Source organism: Panicum virgatum, chromosome 7K, assembly GCF_016808335.1.
Source record: "Panicum virgatum strain AP13 chromosome 7K, P.virgatum_v5, whole genome shotgun sequence".
In the NCBI taxonomy this organism is placed as follows: Eukaryota; Viridiplantae; Streptophyta; class Magnoliopsida; order Poales; family Poaceae; genus Panicum; species Panicum virgatum.
Window position 1 is genome coordinate 20,762,160 of NC_053142.1, and position 16,136 is coordinate 20,778,295.

Here is a 16,136-nt window from a genome sequence, read left to right on the forward strand (position 1 = left end):
GCCCCCGTCTCGGAGCCCACCGAGGCCCGGGACGAGGTTATCGTCGCGACGGTGCCGGTGCAAACGGCACAAGGGATCATGGTGCCGGTGGTGCAGCTGCCGGACAGCAGCGAGGAATACGGGGATTCGATGGATATAGACGCCGCTGCTGCGGCAAGTGCCGCCACGCACATCGCCGAGTTCGCGTCGGCCAGCGCGGATGTGCTCGAGGCGGGGACGTCCGAGGGGCCTCATCACAGGGCGATCATCCCATCCGGGCTCCCCTCGGAGTTTCTCCGCAAAGAGCAAGAGGAGGAGGAGGCCTGGAACGCGCAGCTCGACGTCGGCCGCGAGATCCTACAAGCCCTCGACCGCGCCTTCTAGCTCCATCAGAGGACGGATTACTAGGTCAGCAAGGTAAATACTTTCCCCAAAAAATTGTTCGGATTCGATTTGGCTTTAACGTGCTTTTACCCACGCCCTCCCACTTGCAGCGGCTGAGGGAAATCTCAAGTGAAAAGAGTGCCGAGATGACCCGGATGTACTCCCAGATGAGCCAGCTCGGGCAGCACAACGCCGAGCTAGTGCTCAAGAACATCGAAGCCAACACTAAAATGGCTGATCTGGGAGCGCACCAGCAGGCGCTGGAGGAGGATTTGACGCGGGCTACCGGTGAGCGGGACGTCCAGAGGGCCGCAGCGGAGCAGAAGGCTCGGGAGGCCGAGGCGCAAGCTGCCGAGCTGCAACGCCTCCGGACGGTGCTCGAGGAGAAAGCTCGGGAAGTCGAGGCGCAGGCTGCCGAGCTGCGGTGCCTCAGAATGGCACTCGAGCAGCAGGAGACCGAGCTCCTCCACAAGTAGGTGGCCATTGTTGCGCTCACCGGGACCATCCGGGAAAAGGGCGAGGCCCTCGAGGAGAAGGAGGTGGCCATCCAAAACGTGGAGGCCGCCCTCAAGGAGAAGGAAAACTCCTTGTCCTCGCTCGAAGAGGCCACCCGAGTCCAGAGGGAGGAGGCGCAAAAGAGTATCATGGGTAAGTACCTTCGAGTTTTCGTTGGTTTGTTTTCTTTTCGTAGCTTATGTTGATTTCCTTTGCCCAGAGCTGAGGCAAAAGGTGGCGGATGAGTCCACGGCGAAGGAAGCGGTTCACACCGCACTCACGGCGGCGCAGGTGGAATTCGCCGAGCTAGAGCAAACCGCCATGAGCGTGTGCCAAGAGCTCGAGGGGGAGGGTGCCGTCTTGGGCAGTTCGGTGATCAGCCGCCTGCGAGCGCTAGGCGGTCGGATTGCCGAACACGCCAAGAGTACCTTCTGCCTCGGTGTCCTACGGGCCCTCACCGTGGCCTCGACACACTACCTCATGGATCTCCATAGGGTGTCGTCGGGGTACGTCGTTCCCGATGACGCTGATGCGGGCGCCGCGTCGGCCATTATGGACGAAGCCGACGCAGCCGTGGAGGAGTTCGCCACCGTCCTTGCCGGGAAGCTCGAAGCAGACATCCCTCCCATAGCCGATTTCGATGCCACTGAAGACCCGCAAGGGGGGGATGGTAGCCTGTAGGAAGTCTGGGCCTCGAAGCCCATGTAATAGATTAGTGTTTATTGTAATCACACTTTGTAATCGTGCTCATGAATATAAGAAATTCGTTTTCGTTAAATCGACTGTGTGGCCCAACGAGGCCTTGTCGTTTGAGCCCGCATTTTCTTTACATTATTTCCGTGTTCTCGTATGCGACTTAGATAAACATCTGCGAGGAATTTCGCGTTCATAAGCAACGTAGGCGTGGGGTGGTGAGGGGGTGCCGTATCCTGGAGGCGTAGGCGACCCCACAACTCGGCCGGCCCCGTACCGTAGTTGCTTACGCCTCGCGTCCATTTTTTCCATGTATACGAGAAGCTTAGGGGCGAGACTGAAATATTTTGAAAAAATGTTGGCGATTTTTGGGGACGTTTGGGGGTTCCCCCCATAATAGCCCCCGAGGGAGGCTTGGCTTTGCCGAGGGTAAAGCCAGGCGTACCTCAGTGTTCGTGCGCATCTGAGCCTTCGAGGGTTCGGAAGGTTCCCAAAAATTAAACAAGTAGAGCGTACTTCTTTATTATTTCGGGAAATCGAGAATGCGAGTACAAACGATGTACAAATAGCTCGGAATTTTAAGGATAGAAGCGTTGGGGAGGACTTCGCCTTTTTCGTTCGCCAGCTTGCACGTGACGGGTTTGAGCACCTCGGCGATTATGTATGGTCCTTCCCATGGCGGTGAGAGCTTGTGGCGGCCCCTGTTGTCCTATCGAAGCCTCAGCACCAAGTCCCCTGTGTCGAGGTCTCGGCGCCGGACTCTCTGTGCCTGATACCTTCGTAAAGACTGCTGGTAGCGCGCAGAGTGTAGGAGCGCTACATCTCGAGCCTCGTCCACTTGATCCAGCGAGGCCTCGCGGGCTCGCTGGTTTTGCTGCTCTTGGTATGCCTTGAGTCTTGGCGACCCGTACTCCAAGTCTGTGGGGAGTATGGCCTCGGCGCCATAGATGAGGAATAACGGGGTAAAGCCCGTGGCTCTGCTTGGTGTCGTCCTCAGGCTCCAAATGACCGAGGGTAGCTCCGTGAGCCACCTCCGGCCAAATTTGTTTAACTTGTTGAAGATTCTTGGCTTTAGTCCCTGGAGGATCATTCCATTGGCACGCTCCACCAGCCTGTTCGTTTGTGGGTGTGCCACGGCCGACCAGTCCACACGTATGTGGAAACTGTCGCAGAACGCCAAGAACTTCTTGCCTGTGAACTGGGTGCCGTTGTCAGTGATGATCGAGTTCGGGACCTCGAACCTGAAGAAGATGTCGGTGAAGAATAGAGCCGCTTGCTCGGATTTGATTCTGCCGATGGGTCGAGCCTCAATCCACTTGGAGAATTTGTCAACTGCCACCAGCAAGTGGGTGAAGCCCCCGAGCGCCTTCTGTAGCGGACCGATGAGGTCTAGCCCCCACACAGCGAAAGGCCATGTAATGGGGATGGTCTGCAGAACGTGCGCGGGGAGGTGTGTTTTTCGAGCGTAGAACTGGCAACCAGCGCAGGTCCGCACGACGTCGGTGGCGTCGGCGACCGCGGTGGGCCAGTAAAAACCTTGCCGAAATGCGTTACCCACGAGGGTGCGTGATGCGGCATGGTGGCCGCAGACGCCAGCGTGGATGTCGCGGATCAGCTCCTTGCCCTCGGGGATGGGGATGCATCGCTGCAGGATACCCGAGGGACTGCGCTTGTATAGCTCGTGGTCGATTAGGACGAAGGACTTGACCCGCCTAGCGAGGCGCCGTGCCTGAGCGCGGTTCGAGGGTAGGACCCCTCGAATCATCCAGTCAAGGTACTGGACGCACCAATCTCATGAAGTGGGGGCCTCGTCGACTTCCATTGCTTCGGCCTCGTCCGCGGAAGTGGTCCCGAAGTCAATGTCCATGGGCTAGGTCTCGTCCACCGGGGGGTTCCCGCCGGAGGGCCCGGTGGACGAGAGGCCCGGCTCTGCCGAATCCTTGAATTCGACGGAGGGCTTGGTGATGTCGCGAGCGAAGATGTTCGGGGGAACGGTGGTCCACCCCGACGCAATCTTGGCTAGTTCATCGGCATCCTCGTTGTACTTGCGCTGGACATGATTGAGTTCTAGGCCGTCGAATTTGTCTTCGAGGCGGCGTACTGCATTGTAGTATGCCTCCATCTTCAGGTCGTGGCAACTAGACTCCTTCATCACTTGATCGATGACGAGTTGAGAGTCACCGCGCACGTCGAGGCGTTTGACGCCGAGTTCGATGGCGATGCGAAGGCCACTGAGGAGGGCCTCGTACTCCGCCATATTGTTAGACGCGGGGAAGTGCAAGCGTATCACGTACCGCATGTGTTCTCCGAGGGGTGAGATGAAGAGGAGGCCGGCACCAGCGCCGGTTTTCATCACCGACCCGTCAAAGTACATGGTCCAGCATTCGGCCTGGATTTGCGGTGGAGGTAGCTGAGTGTCCGTCCACTTAGCCACGAAGTCAGCCAAGCTTTGGGACTTGATCGCTTTGCGGGGGGCGTAGGTGAGAGTTTCTCCCATCAGCTCCACAGACCATTTGGCAATTCTACCCTCGGCTTCTCGGTTGCGGACTATCTCTCCGAGAGGGAAAGACGAGTCCACGGTGACGAGATGGGCCTCGAAGTAGTGGCGCAGCTTGCGCCGAGCCAAAACCACTGCGTAGAGCAGCTTCTGAATCTGCGGATAGCGTGTCTTAGTTTCAGACAACACCTCGCTGATGTAGTACACCGGCCGTTGGACGGGCAGAGAATGGCTCTCCTCTTGTCTTTCGACAATGATCACCGCGCTGACCACCTGGGTCGTCGCGGCTACGTACAGAAAGAGGGGCTCGCCGTCCGTGGGTGGTGTGAGAATGGGGGCTTGAGTAAGCGATGCCTTCAACCTGTCGAGGGCTTCTTGGGCTTCGGGGGCCCACGTGAAGCGCTCGGTTTTCCTCAAGAGGCGATACAGGGGTAAGCCTTTCTCACCGAGGCACGAGATAAACCGGCTGAGGGACGCTAGGCATCCCATGACCCTCTGTACCCCCTTTAGGTCTCGGATCGGTCCCATCCGAGTGATGGCCGAGACTTTCTCAGGGTTGGGTTCGATGCCCCGCTGGGAGACAATGAAGCCCAAGAGCATGCCTCGAGGCACCCCGAACATGCACTTCTCGGGGTTGAGTTTTACCCCTTTGCCCCGCAGGCAATCGAATGCGATCCTGAGATCGGCAACCAGGTCATCCGCCTTCCTGGATTTTACAACGATATCGTCGACATATGCCTCTACGTTCCGCCTGAGATGGTCTCCGAAAACATGGAGCATACACCGCTGATATGTAGCTCCGGCGTTTCTGAGGCCAAACGGCATCATAACGTAGCAGTACATGCTGAAAGGTGTGATAAAAGAAGTCGTGAGCTGGTCGGACTCTTTCATTTTGATTTGGTGGTAACCGGAGTAAGCATCAAGAAAGGATAAAAGTTCACATCCCGCAGTTGAATCTACGATTTGATCGATACGTGGCAAAGGAAAGGGAACCTTCGGACATGCTTTATTTAAACTAGTGTAATCTACACACATCCTCCAGTTTCCGTTCTTTTTCTTCACTAATACAGGATTAGCTAGCCACTCGGGGTGGAATACCAACTTGATGAACCCGGCCGCCAGAAGTTTCTGCAACTCCTCGCCAATCGCCCGGCGCTTGAGCTCGTCGAAGCGTCGCAGGCGCTGCTTCACCGGCTTGGAGTTGGGTCGGATATCAAGGTAGTGCTCGGCGACCTCCCTCGGTATGCCAGGCATATCCGAGGGGCTCGATGCAAAGATGTCTCGGTTGGCGCGGAGAAAGTCGACGAGCACCACTTCCTATTTGTTGTCGAGGGTAGCGCTGATCTGCAACGCCTTGTCGTTGGGGTGGCTCGGGTCGAGGAGCACCTTCTTGATACCCTCGGCGGGTTCGAAGCTTCATGCGTGTCGGTGCGTGGAGTCCAAGGCCTCGCCTGCCATTTTGTCGAGGGTGACTGCGAGGGCCTCGTCCTCCGTCTGAGCCTCCGCGTGCTCAACGCACTCGATGTCGTACTCATAGGCGTGCTCGAACGAAGAGCCGACGGTGATGACGCCCTTCGGACCCGGCATCTTCAGCTTGAGGTAGGTGTAGTTGGGGATGGCCATGAACTTGGCGTAGCAGGGACGTCCAAGGATGGCATGATAGGATCCCCGAAACCCAACCACCTCAAAGGTGAGTACTTCCTTGCGGAAGTTGGCTGCCGTGCCGAAGCAGATAGGCAGGTCGATCTGGCCGAGGGGTTGGACGCGCTTCCCCGGCACAACGCCATGAAATGGCGACTTGCTGGGGCGAAGCTTGTTCAGCCCAATCCCCATGAGCTCCAAGGTGTGGGCGTACATGATGTTTAGGCTGCTGCCTCCGTCCATGAGCACCTTGGAGAAGCGGGTGTTGCCGATGATGGGGTCGACAACGAGCGGATACCGTCTCGGGTGCGGGATGTAGTTGGGGTGGTCCTCGCGGCCAAAGGAAATTGTATCCTTCGACCAATCGAGGTAGGATGGCGTAGCCTTGGTGACGAATAAAACTTCCCGGCGCTCACGCTTGCGCTGCCGAGAGGTCATGTTCGTCATTGAACCTCCAAAGATGAAGAAGGCGTTCTCCACTGGGGGAACTCATCATCTCCACCTTTGTCGCCAGCATCCTTTTTCCTGTCCTCGTCACAATGCGCGACGCGGTTGTAGTATTTCTTAAGCATCTCACATTGCTCGAGGGTGTGGTTGACCGAGCCATTGTGGTAAGGACACGGCTTCTTAAGCATGCCGTCGAACAAGCCACCACCGCCTCGAGGGGGGACTAGAGGTCCTTTACGGTCCGGGGCGGCAGCGAAAGCCTCCTCGGAGTCCTCTGCCTGCCCCGATCCGCACTGGTTCGGTGGGACCGGCTTCTTTCCCTTCCTGCCCCGCTTCTGTTTCTTGGCGGTGGCATTGGGCTTGACGTTGCCTCCCTCCGCGGGCGCATCGTCCTTGCGCTTGTTCGGCTTGTCATCGAAGATAGCACCAACAGCCTCCTCGCCGGCAGCGTAGTTGGTGGCGGCGTCGAACAACTCGTTGGTGTTGGCGGGTCGGCTTCTCGCGAGCTCGTGCACTAGGTTCCTACACGTCGTACCCTCGAGGAAGGCATTGATGACCTCGACGTGGGTGACGCTGGGGAGCTCGGTGCATTGCTTGGAGAAGCGCCGCACGTAGTTGCGCAGGGACTCATTGGGCTTCTGACGACACCCTTTGAGGTCCCAGGAGTTCCCAGGGCGCACGTATGTGCCCTGAAAGTTGCCCATGAAGATCTTGACTAAGTTGGGCCAGTTGTGGATCTGGTCCGCGGACAAGTGCTCGAGCCACGTTCGTGTGGCATCAGCAAGGTGAAGAGGAAGGTTGCGGATGATGATTGCATCGTCCGTCGCGCCGCCTAGCTAGCACACTAGGCGGTAATCGTTGAGCCAGACCGCAGGATCGGTCTCGCCCGAGTACTTGACGAGGGTGGAGGGTTGTCGAAAGCGCGGGGGAAAAGAAGCAGTTCGGATCTCCCAGCTGAACACCCGGGTGCCCGGAGGCTCCAGTGACTCACCCCTGTCGTGCTCGGGGTCGAAGCGTCCACCCCGTCGAGGGGTGTACTTCCTGCCGCCGACGATGTAGCAGGCGTCGCCGTCTTCAGCGTGCCCGCGTGTGTCGCGGAGCCGCTCCCTCGCGGGAGACCTTCCGATGCGGTCATGCACCGAGGGTGCCCTCCCACCAGGCGCTACGGCTGCCTTGCCCTTTCCCGCTGGTGGAGCCTGCACAGAATCCTCATGGTCCTGGCGTGCAGTCCCACCGGGCTGCTCCGGGGCTTTCGAGCGCATACGAGACGCAGAGCTCTCGGCTTGCTGCACGGCAGCTTGCTTGATGAGTGCTTGTGCCTCACGGCGCAGGTTGCGTCCCGAAGGCGTCGATGGCTCGGGCATGGCTTGGAGTAGGTAGGCCGCAGCGACGAGTTTTTCGCCGGCCGTCTTCAGTTCCGGAGGTTTGTCGACGTTGTCGTCGGCCATGATGCGCTCCCGGGCAACGCGCGCCGCCGCCTGGGCATGTGCACCACGTGCGGTGCGCTGCTACTCGAGCGCGGTGCACAGTTCCTGGGTCTGCCGACGTTGCTCGTCGAGCTTGGCTTGGAGCTCTTTGAGCTGTGCCAGCTGTGCTTGCCGCGCCGCCGAGCTTGACGAAGAAGAAGGGGACGCAGGCGCACAGTCCTCCAGATGTGCCGTTCCATGGGCCCTGCAGGTCGGGGTACTGCGGGCTCCAGCGGCGGTGGGGCACGCGGCGGTCCTGAACCCCCCCCCCCCCGGATAAAGTGCCGGTGTGCGTACTAAGGAGGTCCGAGGGTTGCGTGGAGGTCCCGGACCCCTCGAGGGGGGAGGCCCGTGCCTCCGACTACTTGGCGCTGGGCTTCCCTCTTGGAGGGGCACGTGGCGTCGCCGGACCCCTTCCCAAGCAGGGGGCGGGTCCGAGGCCATATGTGTGACGAGGTGGAGTCCGGACGGCCGGAGTTGGTAGAATAGTACGGGGAGCAGTGCCGAGCACGCTACGTCCCGCGTCGTAGGTCCCACAGTGCTGCCACAGCGTTCGGGATGGCGGAGCAGTGACTGGAGTTGGCGGATGCGACCCCGGTCACAGCCACTATGGGGAATGGCGGCCTGACGCCGTCTGTCCTAAGCATTGTGGAGGAGTGGTTGGCATTCAATGCCTCCATACGACGGGCGGGTGAGCAGCAGGGCCGTTTGTCCCTGCGCCGAGGGGTGGCCTCGAGCGAAGCGGAGATGAGTTACCTGCTCAAGGGAGGTTTGCTGCCCTCGAGCGAGGTGGAGATGATTTGCCCGCTCGAGGGTAGATTCGCTACCCTCGAGCCAGGCGGAGATGCGGGGCGCAGTCGAGGGTCCCGATGGGAGCCCTCGAGCTAGGCGGAAATCATCTCGTGGGCCCGAGAGGGGTGCGAATGGGCCGTATGCTGGGCTTCTTTGAGTCCTTTCCTTTCTTCCAGATAGGAAGGAGGCCGTGGGCGTTTTGTGGGCCCGGTTGCCTTAACAAGTGTTTGTGTTTTTTAGAGTGATCTTAGTACCCCGATTAGGGTGTCCCTAATCGTGGTACCCGACAATTGGTTCAACCACTTTTGAGCCTTGGAAACCGATTTGGAAAACCTGGGCACCGGGGAAATGCAAAACCTTCATTTGGCTGGCCGTCCGCAATCGCTGCTGGACAGCTGACTGTCTACAAATGAGAAGACTTCCACATCCAGAGCATTGCCCCCTTTGTGACTCGGATGATGAAACAGTTCAGCATTTACTCACTTCATGTGTTTTTGCTAGACAATTCTGGTTTAGCATTCTACAACCACTGAACTTGACAGCACTGGTTCCAAATTGAAGGAGCACTTCCTTGGCGGAGTGGTGGAAAAAATCTAGGAGGAAAATACCCAAGCAACACAAAAAGGGTTTCAACTCCCTGGTCATTCTTGGAGCATGGACCCTTTGAAAGCAACGGAAATGCTTGCGTGTTTGATGGAGTTACGCCCAACATTCAGAGAGCCCTCCAAGCCTTTCAAGATGAGTTTGACCTTTGGCAGTTGGCTAGTGCAAAGGGCCTAACTGCCCTTGGCCTTAAACAGGTTGTTTCAGTAGTTCAAACCTTTCTTTGCTGTAGGTCCTTCCAGTTAATCCTGTAATAGTTTTTTGTTATCTCCTAATTTTTCACCAACTCCATTCCTGGTCCAAGGTGGGGGTTGGAATTTGTAATTGGACTACCTTTTCTTCTTAATACAAAGATATGTAGCTCTCCTGCGTGTTCTAGAAAAAAAATTGTAGTTCGTTTAACTTTTTTAACTCTAAGTTTGACCACTTGTTTTGTTTAAAAAATTTATGCAAATATTGCCAAATTTAAGTCATTCTTGAAGATCTTGTATTGATAAAGCAACCCACAACAAAAGAATGGGTACTCAACTTTGTCAACATTGCGCAAATTTTTGAATAAGATGAGTGGTCAAGTTTGGGGTCAAAAAAGTCAAACGAACTAGAATTTAGAAAAGAGAAAGTACTATATATATAATTTTTTTAAAAAATAATGTGTACTCAACTGAACACCTTTAACTTTAAGTGGGCCTTATCAATAACAGTGATATCACCCGGAACTCAACACAAGTGGTCTGGTCCCCCAACCCGGACCACCGCATCCAGGAGAATGCCACCCTGGAGTTCACCTCGGATGGTAACTTGATCCTCCATGATGCCGATGGCAGCCTCGTCTGGTCAAGCGGTACCAGGGGCCTGTCCGTCGCTGACATGGAGTTTACTGAGCTCGGCAACCTGGTGCTATTTGATCGGATGGAAGCGACCGTGTGGCAATCGTTTGATCATCCAACAAATTTAATGCTACCTGGGCAGTCACTACTGGAAGGCATGAGGCTCACAGCCGACACGTCTGGGACAAACTGGAGTCTGTATCAGATGTACTCATGTACATGACAGTCCTCTCATATGGGTTGTATGCTTACATTGAATCCACACCACCGGCGCAGCTCTATTTCTCGCGATGGGCTGCTGAAAAGAAGGTGACTTTCATGAATGGCAGCTTCGGAAGTATCACGTTGCCAGCAGCTAAGTACATCCAGTTCTTGAGATTAGAATCTGATGGACACCTGAGACTATACGAATGGTCTGATAACATAAGAGAGGAGTGGACCATGGTGTCTGACGTCATGAAGATGTTTCTTGATGACTGTTCTTTCCCAACAGCCTGCGGCGAATACGGGATATGCACAGGCAGGCAATGCATCTGCCCATCGCTGAGTGATTCTAGTATGCAATACTTCAAGCCGGTGGATGGGAAGAAGGCAAATCATGGTTGCTTGTCACATAATCAAATCTCCTGTCAAGAAATGCAACACCATGAGCTCCTAATCCTGTCTGATGTTTCCTACTTTGATACGAACAACATTATTATAGATGCAAGAAGCAGAGATGACTGTAAGCAAGCATGCCTGAAGAATTGCTCGTGCAAAGCAGTTATATTTAGATATGATTCCTATGGAAAATGTTCATGGCTGACGAATGTCTTCACGTTGCAACAGATAAACCCTGAGACCGTTCAATATAACTCTTCTGCCAACATCAAGGTGCAGCTGAGCCCATCTCCTCCCAACAAAAAGGTGATTTTAGGTGCTACATTTGCAGTATTGCTACTGTTGTGTTGGCTACCATTGCTGTCACTCTTTATTATTATGTACAAAGGAGGAGGAAGAATCAACAAGACATTGATGGAGATTTCAATTTTGATCTATTGCCTGGCATGCCAATGCGATTTTCTTATGAAAAGCTAAGACAATGCACCGAAGACTTTAGTAAAAAGCTCAGAGAAGGTGGGTTTGGATCAGTTTTTGAAGGGAAACTAGATGGGGAGACAATTGCAGTGAAACGCTTGGAAAGTGCTATGCAAGGAAAGAAAGAATTCCTGGCAGAGGTTGAGACTATTGGCAGCATTGAACACATCAATCTTGTCAGATTGATCGGCTTTTGTGCTGAGAAATCGCATAGGCTTTTAGTATATGAATATATGCCAAGAGGTTCACTTGATAGGTGGATCTATTGCCGCCACAATAATGCCCCTCTTGATTGGGCCACCTGGTATATGATCATTCTGGATATTGCCAAGGGTCTATGCTATCCCCTTGAGGAGTGGAGGCCAAAAATTGCTCATTTGGACATCAAACCACAGAATATTCTCTTAGATGAGAACTTCAACGCTAGATTGGCTGATTTTGGACTATCTAAGCTAATAGATAGGGATCAAAGCAGGGTAATTACAGTGATGAGAGGCACACCAGGGTATCTAGCTCCTGAATGGTTAACATCAGGAATCACCAAAAAAGTTGATATCTATAGCTTTGGAGTTGTTATCATGGAAATAATAAGTGGTAGAACATGTATTGATCATTCTCAACCTGTGGCGAAAATTCAGCTGATCTATTTGTTACGAGAAGCGGCTAAAAACAGCAACCTGCAAGATATGATTGACAAGAGAAGTCCGGACATGGTCTCTAACCTGGGGCAGTGATTGAAATGATGAAGCTTGCAATGTGGTGCTTGCAAAGCGATAGCAGTCGACGGCCTTCCATGTCAACAGTGGTAAAGGTACTGGAAGGTGCAATGATAGTAGAAATTTGTGCATATTTTAACTTTTTTAGTGCAGATTCAGAACATAATGGATCCCCAAATTCAGCTGTCGTGGTGCTGCAAACCACGGCCGGGTGGCGGAAGGCACCCGCCCTAGCCCAGAGGGTGTGTACTCAGGGGGTAGCTAGTCTTAGATCGATCTCCCTTCAGAACACAAGAAACACAGCAGGATTTAGAGTGGTTCGGGCCGCCGGAGCGTAATACCCTACATCCACTGTGTGTTGTATTGCCTTCCCACAAGCGTGAGGAGGTGCGAGAGCTTGAGTCTGTATGGATCTGTGTTCTAGCGGGTGTGCTCTCCCTTTTATATGTCCAAGGGGAGCACGTACACTGAGCGGGGCCCCGACATGTAGACCCGGCGATGTATTATAAACTACACTTTGGCCTTCAATGCCTCAGATCCGGAGATCTTGTCGTCGGCTTCCGTGCGTAGCTTCTGACCAGGGATGGTCTTGAGCTGTCCTGTCAGAGTAGAGTCTAGCCTCTGCAGCCGCGCGTCGAGGTCATGATGAAGCGCCGAACTACTGACTCAGTCCACTGTAGCTGTGTGCACTGTTGCTCCAGTCAGTAGCTGGTCATCATGACTCGTCGCGCATGCGCACGGCGCTGAGTCTTTAATGCTTGTCTTGGTAAATGACGAGCCGCGTCGGTAATTGGCGATCCATAGTGTGGACTGACAAAAGCTGCCCCGTGCCCAGAGGCAGCAGAGCCCACCTCAACCACTCGCACTTAATGCGGGTGGGTGAGGGAGCTTCCAGCGGAAGGCTTGCGCCCGCGCCCGCGTGACACGTGGCGGCTCCGGACCCCTCCCGAGCAGCTAGCTGAGCCGAGAGCTCACGGGGGTCCGGATAGGCACGTGGAGGTCCAGGACCCATCTGCGGGAGTCCGGATGGCACGTGGAGGCCCCGGACCCACCTGCGGGGTCCGGGTCCGCGGCCACAGGTACTGAGCATTTCCACCTCTAGGACACGTGGTGACACCGGACCCGTCCCCGAGCGGGAAGCGGGTCCGGGACCGTTGGTCCGGTGAGATGGAGTCGAACCCCAGGGGTCCGGCTGCTCAGCTCCTCAGGGCGTAGTTACGGATAACTACGCGAGTCTTGGCACAGTAGGAGTGGGTACCCCAGTTGCAGGGTACCGACAGAGGCCCCCGGGCCCGCCTCGGGAGAGGCAACGAACCCGCAGGTGGGGCCACTACTGTGAGCAACTTGGCTGCTTCTGGCGCCCAGCGGTGCGCGCCGCAAGGGTCTTGCCCCGCGTCGTCCATCCTTTGGGTCACCTGCTGCATCATCACGTTTGGACCTGCACATGACTCAAGGTAGATGCTTAGTAGCGTGCCCACGGGTCCCAAATCCTGTTGGCTGTAATCCTTTGAGATAGACAGCTAGGTTCAGTGAACGGAGCTCAAGGGGCCGGCCTTTAGGTTAAGAGAAAGTCCGGACCTCCAGGTTCCTAGTCCTAGGTACTACGGCACTCATTCACAGGAGGTGGTGCGTGCAGGCTTAGGGTACGGAACCAGGCTAAGCGGCTACACGGCTCCGGACCTCTCCGGAGAATGAGTGCGCTTCCCTGAACCTGCAGGTTCCCAGGGGTCCGAACCCCTCTCTTCCATGAGGGGTCTCGAGCTAAGTCACTAACTAGCCAACTCAATTCGGACCACAATCACCGCACAAGAGTAAGAAGCCACGTGGGGGTTAGCGCAAACAGAATGCGTAGATCGAAATTGGAATGTAACATCCTTAGAGGCGAACTGAGAATAAACTTTTCCTTTATAACTAGATGTACATGAGATGTGCGATGTAAGCCAGAACACGGGTTTATGAGGCCGGAGCTGTCCGGACCTCCGGGCCCCCAGTCTTAGGTACTACGGTACTCACCCTAGGGAGGTAGAGCATGCAGGCTTAGGGTACGGAACCAGGCTAAGCGGCTACACGGCTCCGGACCTCCCCGGAGGGTGAATACACTTCCCTGAACCTGGTTCGCAGAGGTCCGGACCCCTCCACGGGGGAGGCTCACCGGACTGGACCACACGGAAGTACTACATAGTTACAAAGGAAAAGGTTTTATTCCCTGCTGGGCCTCTAAGAGTAGGACTTACAGAGATGTAGAGTCGGGGGTACGACCGGAGTCGGCTTTCCGCCGGAGAGAGCCACCAGAGTCGGCTTTCCGCCGGAGCGGGCTTGGTGCGACCGGAGTCGGCTTTCCGCCGGAGCGGGCTTGGTGCGACCGGAGTCGGCTTTCCGCCGGAGCGGGCTTGGTGCGACCGGAGTCGGCGTTCCGCCGGAGAGAGCCACCAGAGTCGGCTTTCCGCCGGAGCGGGCTTGGTGCGACCGGAGTCGGCTTTCCGCCGGAGCGGGCTTGGTGCGACCGGAGTCGGCTTTCCGCCGGAGCGGGCTTGGTGCGACCGGAGTCGGCGTTCCGCCGGAGCCGGCTTGGTGCGACCGGAGTCGGCTTTCCGCCAGAGCGGGCTTCCTCACATGAGTGAGATATGCTGCGAGCTGGGATTTGTCGCTCCGCCGCTCGCAGCTTGTGAGGGGGCCCTTGACGGGTGCCCTGACTCTTGCCGGCGGGCGGCGCGCGCCGCTGCCAACGGTGGCTGCTCCACAGGCACAGTTGCCCCTGGAGCAGGAACGCGAGAGGCATGTGGCGCGGAGGACGCCACCCCCTCCGTCATCTCCACGTCGTCCACGCGAACCATGGGGACGAAGAAGATGATGAAATGCGACCAGCTAGCCCCCCTACCTGGCGCGCCAAATGTCGTGGTGCTGCAAACCACGGCCGGGTGGCGGAAGGCACCCGCCCTAGCCCAGAGGGTGTGTACTCAGGGGGTAGCTAGTCTTAGATCGATCTCCCTTCAGAACACAAGAAACACAGCAGGATTTAGAGTGGTTCGGGCCGCCGGAGCGTAATACCCTACATCCACTGTGTGTTGTATTGCCTTCCCACAAGCGTGAGGAGGTGCGAGAGCTTGAGTCTGTATGGATCTGTGTTCTAGCGGGTGTGCTCTCCCTTTTATATGTCCAAGGGGAGCACGTACACTGAGCGGGGCCCCGACATGTAGACCCGGCGATGTATTATAAACTACACTTTGGCCTTCAATGCCTCAGATCCGGAGATCTTGTCGTCGGCTTCCGTGCGTAGCTTCTGACCAGGGATGGTCTTGAGCTGTCCTGTCAGAGTAGAGTCTAGCCTCTGCAGCCGCGCGTCGAGGTCATGATGAAGCGCCGAACTACTGACTCAGTCCACTGTAGCTGTGTGCACTGTTGCTCCAGTCAGTAGCTGGTCATCATGACTCGTCGCGCATGCGCACGGCGCTGAGTCTTTAATGCTTGTCTTGGTAAATGACGAGCCGCGTCGGTAATTGGCGATCCATAGTGTGGACTGACAAAAGCTGCCCCGTGCCCAGAGGCAGCAGAGCCCACCTCAACCACTCGCACTTAATGCGGGTGGGTGAGGGAGCTTCCAGCGGAAGGCTTGCGCCCGCGCCCGCGTGACACGTGGCGGCTCCGGACCCCTCCCGAGCAGCTAGCTGAGCCGAGAGCTCACGGGGGTCCGGATAGGCACGTGGAGGTCCAGGACCCATCTGCGGGAGTCCGGATGGCACGTGGAGGCCCCGGACCCACCTGCGGGGTCCGGGTCCGCGGCCACAGGTACTGAGCATTTCCACCTCTAGGACACGTGGTGACACCGGACCCGTCCCCGAGCGGGAAGCGGGTCCGGGACCGTTGGTCCGGTGAGATGGAGTCGAACCCCAGGGGTCCGGCTGCTCAGCTCCTCAGGGCGTAGTTACGGATAACTACGCGAGTCTTGGCACAGTAGGAGTGGGTACCCCAGTTGCAGGGTACCGACATCAGCTATACGGAAGATTACATCTTTTCCAATGCATATCTAGCAATGCCTAATGGACATAATGTATCCGAGTATTCAGCTCAGCCTCAGGCATCAATCTTATCGGGCCCAAGGTGAACTCGAAGAGTAATGAGCAGAAATGAAATCCATAATTCTATATCATACACATACACTATGCTTTGTAGATAATTCTGTATCCTGTGCATCTTTTCTTGTTTGGAAGTATGTTTTAACTGGCCTTAAAATAATACTTATGGCAGTCATGATATTTTACAATTAAATTGAAACTCTACCTTTACAAATTACAACTATAAGAAAGAGTAGTGCCAGTTGTACACATTGTGAATGTATGAAATGTAACTACAATGAAACACAATAATATTGCCCTCTACATTTTGCGTGCTGGGCAGTTATGGCATATGTGGCTTTGTAACAGTTTGATGCACAAGGGTAAAAAAACAGTATGTTTATTTCAGGTGATTGTTTTACACCTCTTTTTAGCTCATGCTACCTCCTGATGGGCTAGAACAAAGA

General features: G+C 55.6%; 1 pseudogene; it reads left to right on the top strand.

Moving 5' to 3' along the window:
- Positions 1-797: 797 nt before the first annotated feature.
- On the top strand, positions 798-16,056 carry LOC120639999 (annotated as a pseudogene).
- Positions 16,057-16,136: the final 80 nt, after the last annotated feature.